General features: G+C 39.6%; 1 long non-coding RNA gene across 3 annotated transcripts; it reads right to left on the reverse strand.

Moving 5' to 3' along the window:
- Positions 1-671: 671 nt before the first annotated feature.
- LOC309638854 lies at positions 672-26,079 on the reverse strand. 3 transcript variants are annotated; one of them, XR_014251353.1, is made up of 3 exons: positions 25,738-26,079; positions 9,858-9,912; positions 672-7,199 (listed from the first exon to the last, which is right to left on the reverse strand). It is a non-coding gene; the product is annotated as an uncharacterized lncRNA (long non-coding RNA). The 3 variants fall into 3 exon arrangements; XR_014251354.1 differs by having other exon boundaries at positions 672-2,293; positions 25,738-26,076; XR_014251355.1 differs by lacking the exon at positions 25,738-26,079 and adding an exon at positions 11,859-16,902.
- Positions 26,080-26,151: the final 72 nt, after the last annotated feature.

Genomic DNA, 26,151 nt, shown 5'->3' on the forward strand with positions numbered 1-26,151 from the left:
TTCAGAATCAGCAATCAAATTTGAGAGAAAAGTGGACCCAAATACCAGGTTCACCTCTATAGACTTCCAATCCTCTCCCAGATCTTGACTTCACAATTCTTCAGTCTTGCTGGCTTTGCACTGATTTTATACTTTTTTTTTTTAATATTTAGTCCAGCTTCTCTAGCTACTCTCAGTGGAAAGGTTGGTCCAAAACAACCTATGATGTGGTTGCTGGAAGAGAATTCACCCATACAGTATCAATCATTTTAAAATTTATTGTCAGTGTAAAAATACAGTTTCTATTAAAAAATTGAGATATTTGGCTTCTCAAAAAAAAAAAAATTACAGCAAACTGACCCTAAGTTCCTGCATGTCAGCTATCTGTTGAATCGGAGTAAGGGCTGTCACCTTGAGATGGGTCAGGCATGATTCTAGTTCACAAGTGTTTCCAACATCCTAGTTTATTGCAACAGCTGCCTTTCTTCATTTCTGCTACTCACCTGGCCCCTCTAGGCATTTCCTTTTGTGACCTCCGGTTCAAGTGACTATTTATAAGTTAGGCAACAGAGACCCAAATAGGCTAAATCGAGTTCTTTTCCCAGAAAATTAGCACCCAGCAGCAACAGAGATTTTGCTTACCCCCACTGATAACCCTCAGAACTAAAGATATTTCTGTCCACATAATACAGTTGAGGTAAATCACACAACTTCATTTTTATAATATATTCCACAATGAGTTTGCATCCATAAACATTTCTTTTTTACTTGCTAACTCACAAATTTTGATTATCTAATCATGACCAAGCAATTCTAATCTATATCAATTGCTTAAAGACTTACAGTTTCTTCTTTGAGTCTCATTTCCTTGTTTCCTCAATTGGACTAATTAAATGATCGTGCATGGAATTTTGCAAAAATTAATTTGGGTAATAATGAATATTCAGTTTGGGGGGAAAGATCAACTTTCTCATGCATTCTATCCGTGATTGGCAAATATTCATTCTGTCTCTCACTGAACAAATGTTTGAGCAGACACTCTGTGCAAGGCACTGTCCTAAATGCTAAAGATGCCAAGATGAATAAGACAGAGGCCCTGACCTAGAAAACTCACTGCAGTAGGGAGATAGACACGACAAACAATCCGTACAACACTCAGTGATAAATACTATAATTAAATTATGAGCAAAGAGCTATAGGAGTGAGTGACTATGTATGTCCTGAGGAGTAGGGAAGAAAGGCTTCTCAGAGGAAGTAGCATTTCAACCTATTCCTATATGGATGATTTAGATGTTGGTCAAGCAAAGAAGAGAGAGGAGGGCTTTGTAGTTTCTTGCATAAACCGCACTACCCCAAAAGTTCCCTCTGCTTTCCCTGCTTCAAATTCTTTCCTCCGGCAATCCATTCTCTACACTGATCTTTCCAAAGCAAAATTTGATCGTTGGTTCCCCATCCTCGGCATGATTAATTCAGACCCCTCAGTTGGCATCCAAGGTCTTTGTCATCCCAAGCCCCCACCCACACATCCAGTTCCGGTCCCTGCCATGTCTCCCAGGCAAGGCATGAACACTCAAAAGGCCATGCTACCTCATGCTTCCAAGTCTTTTGCATGAGTTTCCTCTTCTCCATGCATGTCTTCTATGCTTCTTTCCCCAGCACTCTAGGAATACCTCTATTAGCATTTATCCACTGTACAATAAAGCCCGGCTATCCTGTCTGGGTTCATCCAAAAGACTAATGGGTCCACAGAGCTCAGCCCAGTGCTTAGCACAAAGTAGTTCTCAATACCTGTTTTGGGTGAATGAACAAACTAAAGAAACATTGTGATGCTTACTGTAGCTACAGGTCAAGGGATAAGGCATAAACTGGAAGGAGATGAGATACATAAGATAGTAACTACGTATGAAGATAACTATATCTCAGAATATTATATACACATTTTCATCTAGATGATACTGCTAAATCTCTGAGATACTGCCCTTTGCTTAAGTTCAGGAGTGTATCACAGTTAATAGGGTTTTCAATGTTTTGACTTAAAAGAGCCCTTGCTAAATTCTGACAATAAAGGGGAATACCAGATGACCTGAGATTTCCATCAGATATATAAATTGCCTGAAGTAAAACATAATGATGGCTGCATCTTTGAAGTTAAGGTTTTTCCAAGACTTACATCTGTGCTATTTCTATTTACTCTTCCTGATTCCAAACCTAAGTCTCTATCCATTAGATCTGAGGTCTTTATAGCTCTAACTCTGGTCCTAATTTTCCTCAAAGGTTGGAGTTCTAGATGCAGTTTGGTATCCTGGATTGGATCCTGGAAAAGAAAAAGAATGTTAGTGGAAACATGGGTTAAATTCAAGTCAAGTCTGTAATTTGGTTAATAGTAATATAACAAGGTTAAGTTCTTAATCATCACAAATGTACCATAGTTATGAAAGATGTTAACATCTGGGGAAACTGAGTAAAAGGTACATGGGAACTCTCTGTTCTATTTTTGCAACTTTTCTGTACATCTAAAATTATTCCAAATGAAAGTTTATTTTTTAAAAAAGTTGGAGTGGTAAGAATTATGTTCATATATATCACCTACAGAGAAATCAGATTCACTTAAAGATTGCCTCATGATGTAATACTACAACCTGATATGACTCAGGCACCCCAAAATGCAGGATATTTATGGCTTCCTTTATAAATATATGTCTGTGCTGCTTTTTGCCTTCCAGACCGATTGGATTTTATATTTGTATTCTAGGGGAAAGGCATATGTATCTTGTTTTTTATGCTTATTGTCTTCACCCAGAACTGACATTCCCAGGATCCCTCATTAAGCTAGAAAAGTCACTGGGAAGTAATCCATAATCCTTTAATAATAACACTAAACAAAGAACAGCAAAAAAAAATTTTTACAGTAGAAATTCTTTGGTGGTGTATTTCTTTTTCTTTTTATTCGTTGTTCCAATAATTCATGTCTGTTGTAGAACATTTAGGAAGTAAAGACAGAAAATTATTTTGTTTTTATTGGTATAAAGTAATACTTTATTCTGATAAATAAGGGGAAAAGGAAACATTCAATGTACTGCCATTACATGGCATTTAAGGTGACTGTGGAAACAGAATAAAATGCTAAATTATGTGATGATAAGCAGATGCTTCTAGGTAATGTCAAGTAAACAGTGCACAACTTAACATAGCAGGCAGCATGTTTCACTGGGTTACTCCCATGGTGCGTACCTATACAAATACAATCTGAATAATTGAAAACCAAAACCTTTAAACATCCATTGACTTGAAATACCAGATAATTAGGAAAACTAGCGAATCTACGCTGTAGAGAATGTAAGTTTAATGGTGATGTTATTGAATCACTCTTCTCCAAGACCACAGGCCAGGAAAGGGGCCTCTTCTCCCCAAAGCCACTAAGAAGAGCATTCTCTCTGAGCATGTGAGGAAATATTATCCTCATAAATGTGATCAGGAAAGCCACAGGCAAAAAGGATCAAATAGAGGAGGGGCTAGTGGGAATGATGTAATCATGAAAAATTGTATTTGATTCCTACAAAGCAACTGGACAAGTGAGGAGATTAGACTCATAACCAGAGTTTCTGGGTAGCTGTCAGAGCTGTTTCCTGCCCACAGTTGAGGAAGTGAAAAAATACAGGTGCCCTCACAGACCACCTGGAAAACACCTGATCTGGGGTAGTCAGAGCTGAAAGGAGGGTAGCAAGTAAGAGGTGTTCTAAATGACAGATCTTAGTGTCAAAGGTGCTGGCTGAAGGGACTGCTCAGAAAGCTACGGGCAAAGCACTGTGAGAAACTGAGCCTAGAATGTGTCCCTTAATCAACAGACATTATGTTAGAGCTCATTCATTCATTTCATGTATCTTATTTACAAGGAAATCCAGGAATACATTCATATGATGAGTACAAAAAAAGAAGGAAAAAAATTTTTTTCACTTAGAGATTTTTGAAAAAATCCTTTTACAGTCCATTCTTCCCACTGGAAAGTAGGCTCTTTGGATAGTTTGCATCATTGAAAACACAGAAAAATAAAATTTCTTCTTGGAAGAAATTACTGCATGGTGCCCTAGCAGACTGAATTTGGAAACAGGTGATTATATATATATATATATATTTTTTTTTTAACCCAGATTGATATGTTCCTATCTGTATTTTAAATACATCTAATTAAAAAGTCTTCCTTCTTTCCTATGCTTGCTGTGCCAAGGTACAAAGAATTAGCTGGAAGATGAGGCCGATAAAGTAGTTTCCATTGCTATTGGATTTTTCCCTTGCAGGCAAGGTTTCTTCCAGCCTGTACTATATTAAGAGCATTGGACCTGTCTAAGGCACTCCCTGCTCTTTGAAACTATTTCTTCCCTTCACTTCCCCTTTTCACTGGTCTCTCTTCTCACATTCTTTTCTGCTTCTTCCTCATCTCCCCAACCTCTGAACATTGAAGTGATACAGAACTTGATCCTTGGACCCCCTTCTCTAGCTATCCTTTCTCCCTAGAATGCATTATCCAGTCTTGTGGTTTTACATACCATCCATATGGAGACGATCACTCCCAAATTTATAGTTCGAGCGCAAACATCTCCCCCGAACTCTAGATTCAGATATCCAATTTGGGTCCAATTTGGATCCTTAGTAGGCATTTCAATTTAATATGGGCAGAACTAAACTGTCATTCTCCCAGCCCGACCATCAATAAATGCCAACTCTGTCCTTTCAGTTGTTTAAGACCAAAAACTACAGAAAATTTTGACTCCTCTTTCCCCTAACAACCCACAGGCCATAGTTCCAAAATATATCCAATTACTTCTCACCACGTCTGCTGAGTCAGCCCAGTCAAAGCCTGGATTATTACAGTAACCTCCTGCCTACCCCTGTCCTTGTGTATAGAATGGTGTCAACACAGCAGCCAGTGGCTCTCCCCCTATGTCTCTCAATATTCCATTGACCCTTGCTTAAAACAGCTTGAGGGCATTGCTATTATTCTTGGAGAAGGTAAATCATGGCGGCTTACAACATAACTCTTTTTGAAAACAAGACCCCAAATGAACTAATTAATTAAATATAAGCATAGACTATTGGAGTTGGGCAGAACCCTGTAGATCAAGCAGTTCTAGCCTCTTATTGCATTGACAGATGGGGAAGCTAAAGGGGAGAAGATTACATGAGCCTCACCCAGTCAGTGGTAGAGTTAGGACTGCAGCCAGATTAGGCTGCAAGTCTGATCACTTCTCCAAGGCTAATTTTTATTTTTTGTTGTAAATATGTAATGTCTACAACTTGATGAGTTTGGTGATAAGTATATGTCCATGAAACTGTCACTACAGGTCTATGCCATAAACATATTCATCACCTTCAAAAGTTTCCTCCTGCTTTCTTTCTTTATTATTATTATTGTTGTTGTTGTTATTCTTGTGTGTGATAAGAACACTTAAGATCTACCCTCTTAGCAAAATTTTTTTAAAATTTTATTTATTTATGTATTTATGTACTTATTTTTGGCTGTGTTGGGTCTTCGTTGCTGCACGCGGGCTTTCTCCAGTTTCAGTGAGCGGGGGCTACTCTTTGTTGCGGTGCATGGGCTTCTCACTGCAGTGGCCTCTCTTGTTGTGGAGCATGGGCTCTAGGCACGCGGCTCAGCAATTGTGGCTCGTGGGCTCAGTAGTTGTGGTGAACAGGCCCAGCTGTTCCGAGGCATGTGGGATCTTCCCGGACCAGGGCTCGAACCCATGTCCCCTGCATTGGCAGGCGGATTCCCAACCACTGCGCCACTGGGAAGCCCTCTCTTAGCAAATTTTTAAGTATGTAATACAGTATTGTTAACTACAGGCAACACGCTGTCCTCTATCTGTAAATCTCTAGAATTTATTCACCTTGCATAACTGAAACTGTACCTTTCGATTTATCTTCAGATAACATTAATTACAGAAGTTACATAGTTCAGCTTCATAAAAAGATACATTATATGTAACTTCAGTCTTAAAATAAAGTACTACAGGGGCTTCCCTGGTGGCGCAGTGGTTGAGAATCTGCCTGCCAATGCAGGGGACACGGGTTCGAGCCCTGATCTGGGAAGATCCCACATGCCGTGGAGCAACTAGGCCCGTGAGCCACAATTACTGAGCCTGCGCGTCTGGAGCCTGTGCTCCGCAACAAGAGAGGCCGCGATAGTGAGAGGCCCGCGCACCGTGATGAAGAGTGGCCCCCACTTGCCGCAACTGGAGAAAGCCCTCGCACAGAAACGGAGACCCAACACAGCCAAAAATAAATATAAAAATAAATTTAAAAAAATAAAGTACTACAGTTAATACTATGTTTTTCATGACTTACAATTCTGTTGAATTTTGAGATCTTTTAGGGAGTGAGCTCACGTTGTTCTCACTGAACTCTGAGAAGAGTTTCCATTGTCAGAAAAAGGGCTCCACCCTCCCCTTTGCTGGCTATGATAAACAGCCCTGCCAAAGCTGCGCGGGTGGTTACACTGTATTGGGAGTTCTCCTCCAAAGTGAAACTTGGCTGGGGAAACTCCACTCCTCCTTTCACTCCTAAGAGTCTATATTTGGAAAACCAGTTTACCCTGCTCTGGTTCTTTCTGTGTTTATTTTTTGACAATTTCTTCCCTTAACCATCCCTGGCTTAATTCTAAGCTTAAAAATATAGCATGCACATAAATGATTAGTGATTAGCCTTCTGAAAGTGAGTATATATGTATATTTATAGATATTTATATAGTTAGAGATTATTAATCTCTTTGCTCTGATTGACTTTTTGCTTTTTTAACTTTCTTAATTTACATTTACTCTGTTGATTGCAACTGCTAAATAATTTCACTCAGTCCTGCATTTTGAGGTGCTACCTCTCAGGATCGTGAGAATTAAATGACATACCTATAAGTGAAGCCATTTCATAATGCCTAGAATATAGTCACAATTCAATAAATGGTAGGTATTATATGCTATCACATCATCATCACCAACATGCCACTTTATTCCCTCCGCAGTTCATTTCCATTCATAGTGTGTCAACTCCTGTGATGTCTGCACAAATAGCACTCAAACAGTTATGTCTTGAATTACCTACCTTTACCTATAGACTTGATGAAATTTCATATATACAGTGTTTGCTTTTTTAAATTTATTATTATACTTACAATTGAGGACACCAGTATTTTTCAAAATGTGGTCCTTAAATCACTGCATTCGAATCACCTGAAGCAGAAAAACTAGGGGTGGTTCCCAGATACCTGTATTTTGGGCAAGTACACAGAAGATTGTTTTGCACACCAACATTTGGAAATCTGTGTTAGTCTACTTTCAATCCCTACCATTTTATCAATGCCCTCACTCTGCCAGTGATTTTTAAGATGGTAAAAGAGATTTATCTTACGACATCCTTAAAGTAACCCATATTTGCAGAGTATAATTCTCTAGAACCTATTGATCAGAATAAATATACATACAATAACTATTATACTACTACTATTATTATTATTATAAAAGTTTACATCTCCAGGGGAAATACAGAAGGACCAAGTACAAAGTGATAGATAATGAATGAAAGATAATACAATAGAGTCAAGCCTCCTCACGTTTAGGTACCTTAGGTATTTGAAGAGATAAGAGAGTGAATGCATGCACTTCCCTAAATTGTGAACTCCAAGTAATATAGGGGAACTGGCTATTTATTTCCCTGCTTTAATTAGAAGACTGAGTTTGACAATGCACTGCTGCATATGTTGCAAATCCTTTTGAGAATTACATAGACTCTACTTCCTAGAAAAAAGTCAATAAAAATGTGGAGGATAACCAGAATTCATCTTTGTGATAGGACAGACGAGTTTTCTTGGATGACTTACGGAAGTCAGAATTGATAATACAAAGCCATACTGTGTATTTCAAAAACATAGCCACTACGTGAATATAAATATCTTCCAAGTTGTAGATGAGACTATTGTGCTAGAGGGTAATGTACAAGGCATATGCACAAAGCAAATGGCATGCTTTAAAAACAAGTGCTGAATCTCTTGCAAGATGAAATATTAGTATTATTTTTATTTTTTAAATTTACTTACTTATTTATTTTTGGCTGTGTTGGGTCTTTGTTTCTGTGCGAGGGCTTTCTCTAGTTGTGGCAAGCGGGGGCCACTCTTCATTGCGGTGCGCGGGCCTCTCACTATCGCGGCCTCTCTTGTTGCGGAGCACAGGCTCCAGACGCGCAGGCTCAGTAGTTGTGGCTCACAGGCCTAGTTGCTCCGCGGCATGTGGGATCTTCCCAGACCAGGGCTCGAACCCGTGTCCCCTGCATTAGCAGGCAGATTCTCAACCACTGTGCCACCAGGGAAGCCCCGAAATATTAGTATTATTGATATAGGCCAAGTACCTTTATCACCAAGGTGCCTGTTTATCTCTTTGTTGCCTGTAGTAAAGTGGTATTAGGCATTTAGAAGTGAAGACCAGTGAAGCATTTTACTAAAACTATAATTGCAAAGCTAATTGGAGATTGCAAATTAAGTGGGAATAGCGTGCACAGTGATGTAAGAATGCCATGGAATCATAGAAATTTACATTTGGAAGGGACCTAGATAATTTCCAGTCCAACCTCTCACCCAGATCATTATATTCTGCTTTAAGTACGTGAATACAGGGGAAATTCTATGTGTTTATCTAGTAAATATTTATATCACGTTCCAGAGACTCTCGTTAAAATAGGTAATTGGTTCAAAATACCTTCTCTCATATTTTTTGCCACCTTGTATTTACTTTCCTAGATGTCAGACCTGGATTCCTGCCCCCAACCTTTGTATTTTCTTTTCTGTGTTGTCACTGAAACATTGGTTCAGAGATATTTATTTGTTCTGTTAGTACCCACAGACTTTCCAATCACTAATCCAAATTCTTCTGCTGGCTACAAAATAGCCTTTATTCAGCGTGTATTCCAACCATGATAGAATTATAAGAATGAAATGGCCTAGAGAAGAAGCCATACTGTTCTAGACATGTGATTTTTACTCACGACAAGGGAATAATAACTAACAGGGAGATCTTCAGCCAATTTCCCTCCTCTGCCATGTACCATCCCACTAGCAAGGTGATGGACTATTGAGAAATGGTCTTTGGAGCTGGCTACCACACTGCAGGCTGCACCTGTCTACTCACCCTGAAAATCTGGAATTGTCTAGATATTTAGTAATGAGAACAGAGATAGAACTGTGACTACTACTTCTTCCCATTTTTGGAAACAATTCTAAACTTTATCAAGGCATAAGACAGATGACGCTTTTTTTAGGTTATCCAAGACCGAAGGAAGGAAGAAGCCCCTTATAACACCTGCCATAAATATCTTAGAACCACCATTTCAGTAAGATGCTAACCACTCTTCTTCATTTCAGCGGGGCAGATATAAAGGCGCCGCAGGAGCCTGATGGCTCAGCGAACATGTTACGGCAGGATGATGGAAGAGCGCTCCACTGTTGTTCTTTCCTGTCCCTTCAGAAATTAAATAATGGATTTCTGACCTCCTGGGTTACAAAAGCGTTGTCTCATCAACAACAAGTTAAAACACTTATCATACTCCAATTGAGAAAATGAAGAATCATTTTTATACTAAAGATGTTTGTATTCCAAGATGGATTTTGCCAAAATAAAAAAGTTATAATGTATAATGTTATACATTATTACAACAACCCTTTCTAAACTCTTACTGTTGAATGGGACCTTATACCTACTTAAGTTACATAGTTCTGTGTTTGGTTGTTCAATAAAATGAATGAGCACCTGAATGTCCAAAAAAAACCCTTCCTTTTATAAATGCCTTTTCTATTTACTTATTCCAGATTTACATTTTTATCAATAGAATGGATGGTTTACCTTTTGCCATTGGAGTATACTATGGTGGTCACTACGGAAGGCTGGTAGTGTAGACCTAGGGGAATAAAAAGGTTTGGGTCAATGTGGGTGAATATAGTGATTAGTTGCTGTGCAGAGGGGACATAAACTTCATTGTCAAAGTTGTTTGTAATTGTATTTAAATTCTGGCTGTAGGATATAATTGAGCAAGAAAATAAAGAGTTGAAAGAAAGGAATGAGAGGTTTTTCTACCCCTATGACCTCTCTTTCCCACCACTTCCCTCACTTGAGACATCTCCAGCAAATTCGTAAGTTTTAGCAGCCTGTCTAAAGCTTTTTGCTAAGTAGACAAGAACCTTCCTGGGATGTCAGCCGACCTGATGGATCTACCACTACTCTGCTCCAACCCTTCCTCTCTCTCATTTCAACAGGCTAGCCACACTCTGAATACGTGCAATATCTGAAGGTCACCTCTGACCAGCCCTTCACTAGGATGTCATCCTGGAAGATTTTGCCAACGCCCCGAGCAGCCCTGTGAGCACTTACTATATGAATAACTCTTTACTACCTACAAAAAGTAGCAAAAGAGAAGGAAGAACTGGCCTTTCCTCTAAGATGCTTTTGACAGTTGAAAATCTAAAACACACAATCCTGGGAATTCTCTGGCAGTCCAGTGGTTAGGACTTGGGGCTTTCACTGCCAGGGCCCCGGGTTTGGTCCCTGGTTGGGGAACTAAGATCCCACAAGCCATGCGGTGAGGCAAAAAATAAAATAAATAAAAAAGTAAAATAAAACACACAATCCTGACATAGCTTAAGGAGAAGTGCATAGTAGCATACCAACAAAGGCAAACTGTCGTGTACTACTGATGTGATAAGAGGACATAGCAAAAAATTGGAAATAATAAAATACCTATAATAGTTTAAATAAGTCATGGCATGTCCATATAATAGAACACTATGCAACCATAAAAATTATGACAAAGACAAGTAACTATAGACATGGAAATATATCCATGCCATATAAAGTGAAAAATTAGATTTCCAAGAAGTATGCATTGCACACTAAAATCTCTGTTCAAGAAATAATATTTATATTCATGGGAAATATGCACAATAAAATATAAACAGTGGTTATTTCTAGGTGTGGGTTTGTGCATGACCTTTATTTTTCATCTTTATGTTTTTCTTTATGTTTGGAATTTCTTTGCAATTTGTATATATATTATAAAATGGAAAATGAATAAAGTTACTCTAAAAAAGTTATAGTGAGGGAATGAATGACAGATGGCTTCCCAGATGAAGAAATCATGTTGCACTAAGACCTACAGTGGTTTTTGAAAGAGTTGGTGGCTGTGCATTGGATGAAAGAAGAGTGGAAAATTGTTTAGATGGGAAGACCATCATGAGATGAGGAAGAAAAGTACTAGCTGACTGTAAGGAAATGAAAGTTGAGTGTTTGGACTGAAGCAGAGAGAACAAGGGACACCCTTGGAGCTTCACTCCTCCAAGCTTCTGCACTTGCTCTTCCCACTACCTGAAAAGCCTTCTTCTGCTGACGAAGTCATTTTTCAAGCTTGAGTAACTTGAGTAACTCTTGATCCAGCTTGAGTAACTCTTCCTCTTTGAAGTTTCCTTTTTGACTCAGGCTTTGGTTTTTGCTCCCACTGTGCCCCATCCATGCCTGTACTATTGCACAGAATGCACTGTATTGCACTGATTAATTTTTAATTTGTTTAAACCATTTACATTAAATAGCAAGCTCAATGAGGTACGTAAGGGGCTTATTTTTCTTGAACACAGCCTTGTCATACAATAGGTGTACAAGACATATGTGTGCAGGATTGACTTGAATTGAACTGAATTGAATCGAAACAGTTTTGGAGAAGGATGAGTTAACAGAGAGCCTTAAAAGTAAGGCTGAAGAGTTGGGTGTGATATAATTCTAATATAGAGGTTTTAAGCCTGTATCTCTTTGGTACATGAGGATGCTTCTAGCAGATGGATAAAAAGAAAGTATTACCGTTCTTCCAACCATGTTCACCAGAAGTTAGAGTTGGCAGTTCTGGGAAGTCTGTTGATGGACAATGGCCATTTAATAATCCACCAAAGGGCAAAATCATTTTATGTAGTACAGATTGTAGATTCCTGATAAAGACAGAACAATGGGTGGATGACCAATGTTAAAGTATTTTCAACAAGTTTCTTTGATCTCATATAACTCCAGTCTTATGCCCAGAAGCCTCAATGACAATATATGTAGCACTTTTACAATGTTGTCACAGTAATTGTCTTATTTTTCCTGATATGTGTTTTACTCATTTTTTAGATCATAATGCAAAGAGAATTATACCTTAATGTTGACCTAATGAACAAGATGTTTTTAAGATGGTAGATATGGTTCAATCAGACCAAGTATTATCTAGTGCTTTATCTAATTTTTAGATTACTCGGTCAAACAGTTGTCTTAAGAAAAAATATTTCACATTTTTTATCCTCCACTATGCCACCCTTGATATCTGATCATCCTGGCCTGCCTTTAACAAGAATCCAGGAAGCCAGAGAGCAGCGAGAATCTGGTGCCTTGCTGTGATATAGAAACTGTCTGGGTCCTGGAACCAAGATGGCAGAGTAGAAGGACGTGCTCTCACTCCCTCTTGCGAGAACACCAGAATCACACTAGCTGCTGGACAATCATCGAGAGGAAGACACTGGAACTCACCAAAAAAGACACCCCACATCCAAAGACAAAGGAGAAGCCACAATGAGATGGTAGGAGGGGTGCAATCACAGTAAAATCAAATCCCATAACTGCTGGGTGGGTGACTCACAGACTGGAGAACACTTATACCACAGAAGTCCACCCACTGGAGTGAAGGTTCTGAGCCCCATGTCAGGTTCCCAACCTGGGGGTCCGGCAACGGGAGGAGGAATTCCTAGAGAATCAGACTTTGAAGGCTAGTGGGATTTGATTGCAGGACTTCGACAGGACTGGGGGAAACAGAGACTCCACTCTTGGAGGGCGCACACAAAGTAGTGTGCGCATCGGGACCCAGGGGAAGGAGCAGTGACCCCAGGGGAGACTGAACCAGACCTACCTGCTAGTGTTGGAGGGTCTCCTGCAGAGGCAGGCTGTGGCTGTGGCTCACCATAGGGACAAGGACACTGGCAGCAGAAGTTCTGGGAAGTACTCCTCTGGCCCTCCCAGAGTCTGCCATTAGCCCCACCAAAGAGCCCAGGTAGGCTCCAGTGTTGGGTTGCCTCAGGCCAAACAACCAACAGGGAGGGAACCCAGCCCCACCCATCAACAGTCAAGTGGATTAAAGTTTTACTGAGTTCTGCCCAGGAGAGCAACAGTCAGCTCTACCCACCACCAGTCCCTCCCATCAGGAAACTTGCATAAGCCTCTTAGATAGCCTCATCCACCAGAGGGCAGACAGCAGAAGCAAGAAGAACTACAATCCTGCAGCCTGTGAAACAAAAACCACATTCACAGAAAGACAGACAAGATGAAAAGGCAGAGGGCTATGTACCAGATGAAGGAACAAGATAAAACCCCAGAAAAACAACTAAGTGAAGTGGAGATAGGCAACCTTCCAGAAAAAGAATTCAGAATAATGATAGTGAAGATGATCCAGGACCTCAGAAAAAGAATGGAGGCAAAGATCGAGAAAATGCAAGAAATGTTTAACAAGGACCTAAAAGAATTAAAGAACAAACAAACAGAGATGAACAATACAATAACTGAAATGAAAACTACACTAGAAGGAATCAATAGCAGAATAACTGAGGCAGAAGAACAGATAAGTGACCTGGAAGATAGAATGGTGGAATTCACTGCTGAGGAACAGAACAAAGAAAAAAGAATGAAAAGAAATGAAGACAGCCTAAGAGACCTCTGGGACAACATTAAATGCAACAACATTCGCATTATAGGGGTCCCAGAAGGAGAAGAGAGAGAGAAAGGACCCGAGAAAATATTTGAAGACATTATAGTCGAAAACTTCCCTCACATGGGAAAGGAAACAGCCAACCAAGTCCAGGAAGCGCAGAGAGTCCCATACAGGATAAACCCAAGGAGAAGCACGCCAAGACACATAGTAATCAAATTGGCAAAAATTAAAGACAAAGAAAAATTATTGAAAGCAGCAAGGGAAAAATGACAAATAACATACAAGGGAACTCCCATAAGGTTAACAGCTGATTTCTCAGCAGAAACTTTACAAGCCAGAAGGGAGTGGCATGATATACTTAAAGTGATGAAAGGGAAGAACCTACAACCAAGATTACTCTATCCGGCAAGAATCTCATTCAGATTCAATGGAGAAATCAAAAGCTTTACAGACAAGCAAAAGCTAAGAGAATTCAGCACCACCAAACCAGCTCTACAACAAATGCTAAAGGAACTTCTCTAAGTGGGAAACACAAGAGAAGAAAAGGACCTACAAAAACAAACCCAAAACAATTAAGAAAATGGTCATAGGAACATACATATTAATAATTACCTTAGGGGCTTCCCTGGTGGCGCAGTGGTTGAGAATCTGCCCGCCAATGCAGGGGACACGGGTTCGAGTCCTGGTCTGGGAAGATCCCACATGCCGCGGAGCAACTGGGCCCGTGAGCCACAACTACTGAGCCTGAGCGTCTGGAGCCTCTGCTCCGCAACAAGAGAGGCCGCGATAGTGAGAGGCCCGCGCACTGCGATGAAGAGTGGCCCCCACTCGCCGCAACTGGAGAAAGCCCTCACACAGAAACGAAGACCCAACACAGCCAAAAATAAACATAATAAATAAATAATAAATAAAAATTTTAAAAAAATAATAATAATTACCTTAAACGTGAATGGATTAAATGCTCCAACCAAAAGACACAGGCTTGTTGAATGGATACAAAAACAAGACCCATATATATGCTGTCTACAAGAGACCCACTTCAGACTTAGGGACACATTCAGACTGAAAGTGAGGGGATGGAAAAAGATATTCCATGCAAATGGAAATCAAAAGAAAGCTGGAGTAGCAATACTCATATCAGATAAAATAGACTTTAAAATAAAGAAAGTTACAAGAGACAAGGAAGGACACGACATAATGATCAAGGGATCAATCCAAGAAGATATAACAATTATAAATATATATGCACCCAACATAGGAGCACCTCAATACATAAGGCAACTGCTAACGGCTATAAAAGAGGAAATCGACAGTAACACAATAATAGTGGGGGACTTTAACACCTCACTTACACCAATGGACAGGTCATTCAAAATGAAAATAAATAAGGAAACAGAAGCTTTAAATGACACAACAGACCAGATAGATTTAATTGATATTTATAGGACATTCCATCCAAAAACAGCAGATTACACTTTCTTCTCAAGTGCACATGGAACATTCTCCAGGATAGATCACATCTTGGGTCACAAATCAAGCCACAGTAAATTTACGAAAATTGAAATCATATCAAGCATCTTTTTCTGACCACAATGCTATGAGGTTAGAAATGAATTACAGGGAAAAAAATGTAAAAAACACAAACACATGGAGGCTAAACAATACATTACTAAATAACCAAGAGATCACTGAAGAAATCAAAGAGGATATCAAAAAATACCTAGAGACAAATGACAATGAAAACACGATGATCCAAAACCTATGGGATGCAGCAAAAGCGGTTCTAAGAGGGAAGTTTATAGCTATACAAGCCTACCTCAAGAAACAAGAAAAATCTCAAATAAACAATCTAACCTTACACCTAAAGGAACTAGAGAAAGAAGAACAAACAAAACCCAAAGTTAGCAGAAGGAAAGAAATGATGAAGATCAGAGTAGAAATAAATGAAATAGAAACAAAGAAAACAATAGCAAAGATCAATAAAACTAAAAGTTGGTTCTTTGTGAAGATAAACAAAATTGATAAGCCTTTAGCCAGACTCATCAAGAAAAAGAGGGAGAGGACTCAAATCAATAAAATTAGAAATGAAAAAGGAGACGTTACAACAGACACCACAGAAAAACAAAGCATCCTAAGAGACTACTACAAGCAACTCTATGCCAATAAAATGGACAACCTGGAAGAAATGGACAAATTCTTAGAAAGGTATAACCTTCCAAGACTGAACCAGGAAGAAATAGAAAATATGAACAGACCAATCACAAGCACTGAAATTTAAACTGTGATTAAAAATCTTCCAACAAACAAAAGTCCAGGACCAGATGGCTTCACAGGTGAATTCTATCAAACATTTAGAGAAGAGCTAACACCCATCCTTCTCAAACTCTTCCAAAAAATTGCAGAGGAAGGAACACTCCCAAACTCATTCTATGAGGCCACCATCACCCTGATACCAAAACCAGACAAAGATTTCACAGAAAAAGAAAACTACAGGCCAATATCACTGATGAACATAGATGCAAAAATCCTCAACAAAATACTAGCAAACAGAATCCAACAACACATTAAAAGGATCATACACCATGATCAAGTGGGATTTATACCAGGGATGCAATGATTCTTCAATATATGCAAATCAATCAATGTGATACACCATATTAACAAACTGAAGGAGAAAAACCATATGATCATCTCAATAGATGCAGAAAAAGCTTTTGACAAAATTCAACACCCATTTATGATAAAAACTCTCCAGAAAGTGGGCATAGAGGGAACCTACCTCAACATAATAAAGGCCATATATGACAAACCCACAGCAAACATCATTCTCAATGGTGAAAAACTGAAAGCATTTCCTCTAAGATCGGGAACAAGACAAGGATGTCCACTCTCACCACTACTAATCAACATAGTTTTGGAAGTCCTAGCCATGGCAATCAGAGAAGAAAAAGAAATAAAAGGAATACAAACTGGAAAAGAAGAAGTAAAACTGTCACTGTTTGCAGATGACATGATACTATACATAGAGAATCCTAAAGATGCCACCAGAAAACTACTAGAGCTAATCAATGAATCTGGTAAAGTTGCAGGATACAAAATTAATGCACAGAAATCTCTTGCATTCCTATACACTAATGATGAAAAGTCTGAAAGTGGAATTAAGAGAACACTCCCATTTACCATTGCAACAAAAACAATAAAATACCTAGGAATAAATCTACCTAGGGAGACAAAAGACCTGTATGCAGAAAACTATAAGACACTGATGAAAGAAATTAAAGATGATACCAACAGATGGAGAGATATACCATGTTCTTATATTGGAAGAATCAATATTGTGAAAATGACTATACCACCCAAAGCAATCTACAGATTCAATGCAATCCCTATCAAATTACCAATGGCATTTTTTACGGAACTAGAACAAAAAATCTTAAAATTTGTATGGAGACACAAAAGACCCCGAATAGCCAAAGCAGTCTTGACGGAAAGAAACGGAGCTGGAGGAATCAGACTCCCTGACTTCAGACTATACTACAAAGCTACAGTAATCAAGATAATATTTTACTGGCACATGGGGCTTCCCTGATGGCGCAGTGGTTGAGAATTTGCCTGCCAATGCAGGGGACACCAGGTTCGAGCCCTGGTCTGGGAAGATCCCACATGCCGCGGAGCAACTAGGCCCGTGAGCCACAATTACTGAGCCTGCGCGTCTGGAGCCTGTGCTCCGCAACAAGAGAGGCTGCAATAGTGAGAGGCCCGTGCACCGCGATGAAGAGTGGCCCCCGCTTGCCACAACTAGAGAAAGCCCTCGCACAGAAACGAAGACCCAACTCAGCCATAAATAAATAAATAAATAAATAAAAATTAAAAAAAGAAAAAAAAAAAAAATATTTTACTGGCACAAAAACAGAAACATAGATCAATGGAACAAGATAGAAAGCCCAGGGACAAACCCACGCACCTATGGTCAACTAATCTATGACAAAGGAGGCAAGGATATACAATGGAGAAAAGACAGTCTCTTCAATAAGTGGTGCTGGGAAAACTGGACAGCTACACGTAAAAGAATGAAATTAGAATACTCCCTAACATCATACACAGAAATAAACTCAAAATGAATTCGAGACCTAAATGTAAGACTGGACACTGTAAAACTCTTAGAGGAAAACATAGGAAGAACACTCTGACATAAATCACAGCAAGGTCTTTTTTGATCCACCTCCTAGAGTAATGGAAATAAAAACAAAAATAAACAAATAGGACCTAACGAAACTTCAAAGCTTTTGCACAGCAAAGGAAACCACAAACAAGACGAAAAGACTACCCTGAGAATGGAAGAAAATATTTGCAAACGTATCAACGGACAAAGTATTAATCTCCAAAATATATAAACAGCTCATGCAGCTCAATATTATAAAAACAAACAACCCAGTCCAAACATGGGCAGAAGACCTAAATAGACATTTCTCCCAAGATGACATACAGATAGCCAAGAAGCACATGAGAAGCTGCTCAACAACACTAATTATTAGAGAAATGCAAATCAAAACTACAGTGAGGTATCACCTCACACCAGTTAGAATGGGCATCATCAGAAAATCTACAAACAACAAATGCTAGAGAGGGTGTGGAGAAAAGGGAACCCTCTTGCACTGTTGGTGGGAATGTAAATTGATACAGTCACTATGGAGAACAGTATGGAGGTTCCTTAAAAAACTAAAAATAGAATTACCATATGATCCAGCAATCCCACTACTGGGCATATACCCAGAGAAAACCATAATTCAAAAAGACACATGCACCCCAATGTTCACTGCAGCACTATTTACAATAGCCAGGACATGGAAGCAACCTAAATGCCCATTGACAGACGAATGGATGAAGAAGATGTGGTACATATATACAGTGGAATATTACTCAGCCATAAAAAGGAACGAAATTGGGTCGTTTGTAGAGACGTGGATGGATCTAGAGACTGTCATACAGAGTGAAGTAAGTCAGAAAGAGAAAAATAAATATCATATATTAACGCATATATGTGGAACCTAGAAAAATGGTACAGATGAACCGGTTTGCAGGGCAGAAATTGAGACACAGATGTAGAGAACAAACATATGGACACCAAGGGGTGAAAGCGGCAGGGGGGTGGGGGTGGTGGTGTGATGAATTGGGAGATTGGGATTGACACGTATACACTGATGTGTATAAAACTGATGACTAATAAGAACCTGCTGTATAAAAAAATAAATAAAATTAAATTTAAAAATTTAAAAAAAAGAAAAAATATTTCATTTAAGATTATAATATCATTTAATTTTATTCAAGAGAAATTAGTTCTACCTGTAATCCCTCCCAAAGGGATGGTTTGTTCAAAGTGAACTATTTTTATATACAATTACCAACGTTGATAAAGTTCAAAGTTAACTCAGTCTCTTTCCTTTAATTCTGCGTCTTTAATTCCTTTGGTGCTTTGTTGCACAAGGAGAAAAATGTACTCGTTTAATTATTCTACATACAAGTGAGTTTTCATGCTGTTCATCTACTTTCCACACACTCATTTTCCACCGCAGGTACATAGTTCGCTGACACTGTGAGCCATCCAATAACCAATGACAACTGCGTGAGTTCTACAAAAATGTCTCCAAAATTCCTCTTCAGGGTAAATATAATGCAACTGTTTCTTTTTATGAATTTATTTTTTTGTATTTATTTTTGGCTGCGTTGGGTCTTCATTGCTGCACGTGGGCTTTCTCTAGTTGCGGCAAGCAGGGGCTACTCTTCGTTGCAGCGTGCAGGCTTCTCATTGCAGTGGCTTCTCCTGGTGCAGGGCACGGGCTCTAGGCGCATAGGCTTCAGTAGTTGTGGCACGTGGGCTCAGTAGTGGTGGCTTGCAGGCTCTAGAGCTCAGGCTCAGTAGTTGTGGCACATGGGCTTAGTTACTCCGCGGCATGTGGGATCTTCCCAGACCAGGGCTTGAACCCATATCCCTTGCATTGGCAGGTGGATTCTTAACCACTGCGCCACCATGGAAGCCCCAATGCAACTGTTCCTTGAACATTGTATCTGTTCTTAGGACCCATGACCTAGATATCAACAAAATGGGAAGGTTTTTTCTCAGCGAAGGCAGATTTGCTGTGATGGATTCCTATTCAACATTCAGTTTCAAGATGTGTAGCAGATTACTGTTTATTTGGTATCTTTCCTCTAAGTAGTTAAAACACATTTAATTGTGCTCTTTCTATATTCTGAGATTATTTTGTGTTCACTTTAAAAGAAAGGGAAATATAACTAAACCCCTCCATCAGTGAAGTCTAGCAATGATTTGTGCTATGAGCAGAACATTTCTTGGCAAAGCCTCACATTATTACCTGCTCCAAGAAAGAATGAAGCAGAGAAATATATATCAATATTTACTGGCACGAATTTTTAAGTAATAAATAAATAAGCAAACAAACAAATAAATTTTGTTTTGAATTTCTCTGCTAAAGGATAATGATAAGCTAAAGCAGGAACTTGGTCTCTTTGGCATCTTCATAACCATTTTACCTATTACAAGCCCCTTCCAATAATGGCACAGACATTAATGGACATTGAGTATCTATTATGCGCAAGTATACTGCCCCCTATTGTTTACTTACTGCCTTTCCTCTGGGGCTTTCAAAGCAGCTAATCCTCACTCCATCCCTGTAAATCCCTTCTCTTGCCAGATGGAGAAGCTGAGGCTACAGATTGAGCCATAGGATTTTAAAGGCAAAAATATGGTGCCTATCGGGAATTTTTGCTCCCTGCTCTGGAAATGAATGCATTTAATCCTGTTAGATTGTTTATTTTCTTGGGAAGGAAATGGTGAAGAGGAAAAAATCCTAGGCCATCCTGAAAACAGAATGACGAGGCTGCTTATCTTCTCCACTCAGTGTGCATTTGTCCCAAGGCAGCTGCTAATTTGGGGTAATTGAGACAGAAGAGGTCACAACCGGGGTGAAGCATGGAGATGAGAGTCCAGAACATAGCTTTAGTTTTTGCAAAAGGGAAAAGTATTTCAAATAATCAGGCTGAGTCCTCCTCAGAGCCTCAAATCCCTGTCACATCAGAACAATACCAAACAGGGAGGAGTGGAGGTGGTTTTATTAGAATCTACTTCTGGCAAGTGATTGAATATGTTAATGCATAACCATGACAGCTGATACAGTGAAGCAGTATATGTCTAATGCCTGCTTTGGAGGGTGTCTCACCAGAATTCAGTTAATCCTATGATGCCTGCTTGAGAGCAATTTGATACAGAGTTTAAAAGAAAGAGAGAGAGAGAGACTATAAAATGCCCAGTTATGGAAGATAGAAAACAAACCCTGGTGCATTCATGGAAGGAACTCTTCTGAGATCCTCATGTTAATTTTTAAAATTAATACTTTTAAATACTTCTATGGAGATATAATTGGCACACAATAGATATAGATATAGATATGATGTACAACTTGATAAGTTTCAACATATTATATATCAGTGAAACCATTACCACAATCAAGATAATAAACACATCCATCATTCTCATGTCCCTTCGTGGCCCCTGGATATACGATTTTCTCTCTCTTGGATAAATGCTTAGCAGTGGAATGGATGGGTCATATGATATGTGTACATTTAACTTTTTAAGAAACTGCTAAACTGTTTTCCAAAGTGATTTTTCTCCTTTTACATTCCCACCAGCAGTGCAGAGAGTTCCAGTTGTTCCACATCTTCACCTGCATTTAGTATGGTCAGCCTTTTTAATTTTAGCAGTTCTGACAAGTGTGTAGTGGTATCTCATTGTAGTTTTGAAGCACAACCCAAATGATCAGTGACGCTGGGCATCTTTTCATGTGCGCGTTCGTCATTTATATATCTTACTTACTGGATTGTCCGAGCGAGTCTTGTGTCCACTTTTTAATTGCGTTGTTTTCTTATTATTGAGTTTTGAGAGTTCTTTATATATCCTGGGTATATATGTTCTTTATATATTTTGGGTACAAGTCCTTTTTTGAAGAAATTCACAAACTGATTCTAACATTCATATGGAAATGCAACATCTCCAGATTAGCCAAACAACTTTGAGAAAGAACAAAGCTGGAAGATCAGCCAATCAGCACTACCTGATTTCAAGACATTATAAAGCTATGTAATCAAGACAGTGTGGTCAGAGTGTAAAAATAGACAAATAGACCAACAGAACAGAATTCAGAGGCCAGAAATAGACCCATACATATATACAACCAGCTTTTGACAAAGGTGCAAAGGCAATCCAATGGAACAATTGGATATGCATATGCAAAAGTATTAATTTAATTTCAATCCATATCTTGACCCACATACCAAAGTAACCTCAAAATAGATCATAGACCTAAACATAAACATAAAACCAACACTGGCTACACATCGTGGGCCCAATGCAAAATGAAAATGCGGGTCCCCTTGTTCAGAAATTACTGAGAATTTCAAAATGCTAATAGCAGAGCATTAAACCAAGCATGGGGCCCTTCTATGCGCAGGACCCTGTGTGACTGAATAAGTTGCAGGACTGTGAAACCAACCCTACCTAAAAATTATAAAACTTCCAGAAGAAAACATAGGAGAAAACCTTTGTTACCTTGGGTTATGCAAAGATTTCTTAGATAGATACAATACCAAAAGCATGATCCCTAAAAGAACAAATTGATTAACTGAACATCATCAAAATTAAAAACTTCTGCTCTCAAAAGATTGAGTGAATGAAAAGACAAGCCACAAACTGGGAGGAACTATTTACCAAAAATAATAATAAATGTTAACATTTTTTGCACACCTTATATGCCAGACACTGTTCTAAAAACTTTATATAAGTTTGCATATTTATTATAAATACCTTATGAAGTAGATAGTTTTACCTTCATTTCATATATAAAGGCACAAGAATTTAAGAATCCAGCTTAATGATATAAAACTAGTAAATCAAGGAGCCAAAACTGGAGCCCAGGCTGATTTTGAGCCCATGTTCTTGATGTCTCTTAAGGTAAAAACAAATGACACCTCTGTCTTCTCATTTTTTGTCCTTAATCTGTCTGAGGAGAGCTTTTAAAAAAATCACCTACATCTTATTTCAACAGACTACCTTTCAAAACTCCTGAAGTTGGCATTTTTGATGGCCACAACTGCCCAGCTATGTTCAGTATATAAAGTCCTCTTCCTATAAGCCTTTTCCAAGACCGGGCAAACCAAGAGGTTATCAGCGTTTCCGGGACCCGTATCAGCAGTCCAAGGGTAGCACGAGTAAGTCTGTAATGCTTAGTACCAGATAAAGCAGCCTTGAGTTTGAATTGCCTCATTGCCCAATTTACTCTTTTGGAGCAAGGGACATTCCTGCAGCAGAGTACATAGTGGTTTCTCATGCCCGGAAAGAATGCATGTGCCTTGTTCAGTGACCACTTACATCCAGAGAGGGACCAAGGCATGGGAACGCTCATGTTTATCTGTGTGCCTGAGCCCACCCACTGTTTCACTGCAGGCCATGGAGAAAGAAGTATCAAGTCCTAAAAAGGCATTTGGGCTGAATAGCACAATATGCTTGGATACCCTTGCTTCATGTAAACACAGGGCGATTGTGAATTCTAAGAGCCTGGGTGTTGCAGTTCAGGGAGGGTCTGATTAGCATCTAGAAAGCATCCCCAGAAAGGGCTGCAGACCCCTTTGTCTGGAGGAGGGGTATACACATGACTCTGGTCACCAGGACTCCCTAGCAATTCTCCTATGAATATTTCACCCCCGTTTCCAATTGAGGTATATTTTGGGAGTCTCTAGCACTTTCATGGCAAAGGGCTTTTGGCTAGCCTGCCTTACTTTTACAAGCGCGAGGGAAGCAGTTTGAAGTAAAAGGAAGAGTCGTGGGAAACTGAATTTCTTTTTCTACACGGCAGAAATAATGTCGCTTGTAAGGTTTTTCCAAAAGCTGGCAAGTGCTGAGTAACCTCTTGTTTTGAACTATCAGTGCCTGGAGTCTTTCGTGACTTCAGCTTTGACGTCATATAAGTGACTGTGTCTAAAAATCAAAAACATAACGCTGTGTAGCTCCTAGGACTCTCGTTTCCTGGGCCAAAAAGCACAGGATGTATACCTTCTTTCCACTGTATCGCGTTTTATGTAGAACTTTGATTTTTTTTTAATATCTTCCTGCCTTCCCACCTTCACAAAGAGGGATACAATAACTGATTCTACCTCCTCTGCTGGCAGGATTTGGAGATCACATTTTTCCTGGGTGTTCTTGATCATGTGGCCAGAGTACATTCCTTTAATTTACCCCCCAGAGTTCCACAGTCAGAAGGACTGAGTCACACACAGAGCAACCCCCAAAAAACTTGAAACTTTGGTATCTGGCACTGCCCACACCCAGGGCATGGCTCTCTGAGGTGTCACCAAGTCCAGAAAGATGGATACGACTGTCCCTTTGTGTCACCTATTTCAAACTTAAATTTTAATTTTAAGCAACCTAGGACATGTAAAGTTCTGAAGTGTGAGTGTGCCCTGGGCATATTAGCATACTTACATTTTGCCAAACAGAGAATAATCTTAGGTTTTAAATTTTGGAGCAGTTTTTAAACTCTAGGAAGGAGGGGGAAAAAAATCAATGGAACAAAACATCTGTACATATATCCTTTTATTATTATCACCTATGCTGATGTGATTGGCTCCAGGGGAACAGCTTACACCCAGCAGGGCTCCCTTGCCCAGCTTTCTATCTAAATTGACAATATTCACTCTGTGTGTATTTATATCAATTTAAGCCTGTATAAAACTATGCCTATATTTAGAAGAGAGCCTTCTTTTGGGTTTTCTAATTCTGCGTTTCTTGATAAGTGTGTATGTAGACCGTCTAGGTATGCTCATGAGTAAATGAGACTGTCACTCGCTTTCAAACAATTATCAGAGGCCTTAACGCATAAGGATTAGGGGAGAGGAGGGTTGTTGCATCTACCTGTGAAACCAGAATTAAAAGGTCACTCCTCACTTCATCAGGAAAAAGGAATGTGCTGTGGGGAAATAGCAATGCAATAGTCATAAAGTACCCACGTGGTTAAACAAAATTCCTGCCTGATTCAGGTATTTCAGTTCTGGGAAGGAAGGGAGGGTTTCCTTACAGAGGGTAGACAAGAAAAAATGAGGTCCATATTTCTTTCTTTCAATTATCTATAAAAACGAAGGCATCAATCCATATTATGTACATAAATTAAGAAAATTCTTGAGTTAATTCATCTCCTAGCTTGTCTAAAGGTGGGAGGTTTGCAGGGTAAAGGCACACAAAATTCATGTCCCCACTGACAGAGAGTTTTTATGCTCATTTCTTATCTGAAGGGCTCAAGTTTTTCTTGCAGAGTACACACAGGCCCTATCAAAGTTCATTGTGCAATTTTGTTTTGAGCCATTGAAGGACAGCTTTCCCATTAGAAATCTAACACAGAAACATCTTTAATTAGCAGACTTTTCTGCAGGGTGGGGCCCAAGCAGGACTCCAGGGACTGGAAGTGTGAATTTTAATGCTTCGTTGCAAAAGGAGGAGATTCTGGACACTCTCAGTATCTTATTTAAAGCGGGGTACGTGAAGCAGGGCATTAATGGCCTACATTAAGTTACAGGTATGAATTTTACATAAAACAGATTAACATTATATGTCATGGTGAAATTTTAAATACTCCGTGCCCATGCATTTTTAATATTTACGTGCTCTAATTTAATGCTGAAGGCAATTGCATTTCTTGAGCCCACTTTTGCATCTAGATGGGTAAAAGAAAAACCCTACGACGTTTTGGTTTTACTTATACGTCCCTTCACCAAAAATCTGCATTTGGCCTTCTTTTTCTCTTTTTTTTTTCCCCCCCTAAGCTTTAACGTTTTAAAAACAGGAACAGAAAGCCTCCGCATTCCATTCCATCATTATGGTTTCGGCAATTGTGAAAAGGCGAATAAAGAAATGGAGGGGGAAAATAGAGAGAAGAACGAACGTGCCTTCTTGAACAGCGTCCTTCTTAAGGCGCTGGAATCCCAGGGATGGAGTGACGGGTGGCGGAGGGTCCCTGGGTGCCGCGCTGTTCGGAGTGACAGGAGAGCCTCGAGCAGGGGCCAGCGCTCCCTCAGCCGCCTAAGCCGGGGTGAGAGTGAATTCCAGCCGCACATTCCCGCAGTTCTTCGCAGGAACTTCTCCCTCTCTTTTCCCCTCCCTAAGGCACACACCAGCCTGGCCCGACTCCCACCCAGCTCTCTTTTCTCAGAGCCCCCACCCACGGCGTTGACGGAATGGAGTGCCCTTCCCATTGGCCCGAGCGCCATTCCCTGAGGTGGCACCGTCCGCCTGATTGGCTGGCCACTCCCGAACCCCGCCCACCCCTCCACTCGGGTTGCCCAGCTCCCGCCCCCCAGCAT

This window comes from Balaenoptera physalus, assembly GCF_965194825.1.
Source record: "Balaenoptera physalus genome assembly, chromosome: 11".
Taxonomy (NCBI): Eukaryota; Metazoa; Chordata; class Mammalia; order Artiodactyla; family Balaenopteridae; genus Balaenoptera; species Balaenoptera physalus.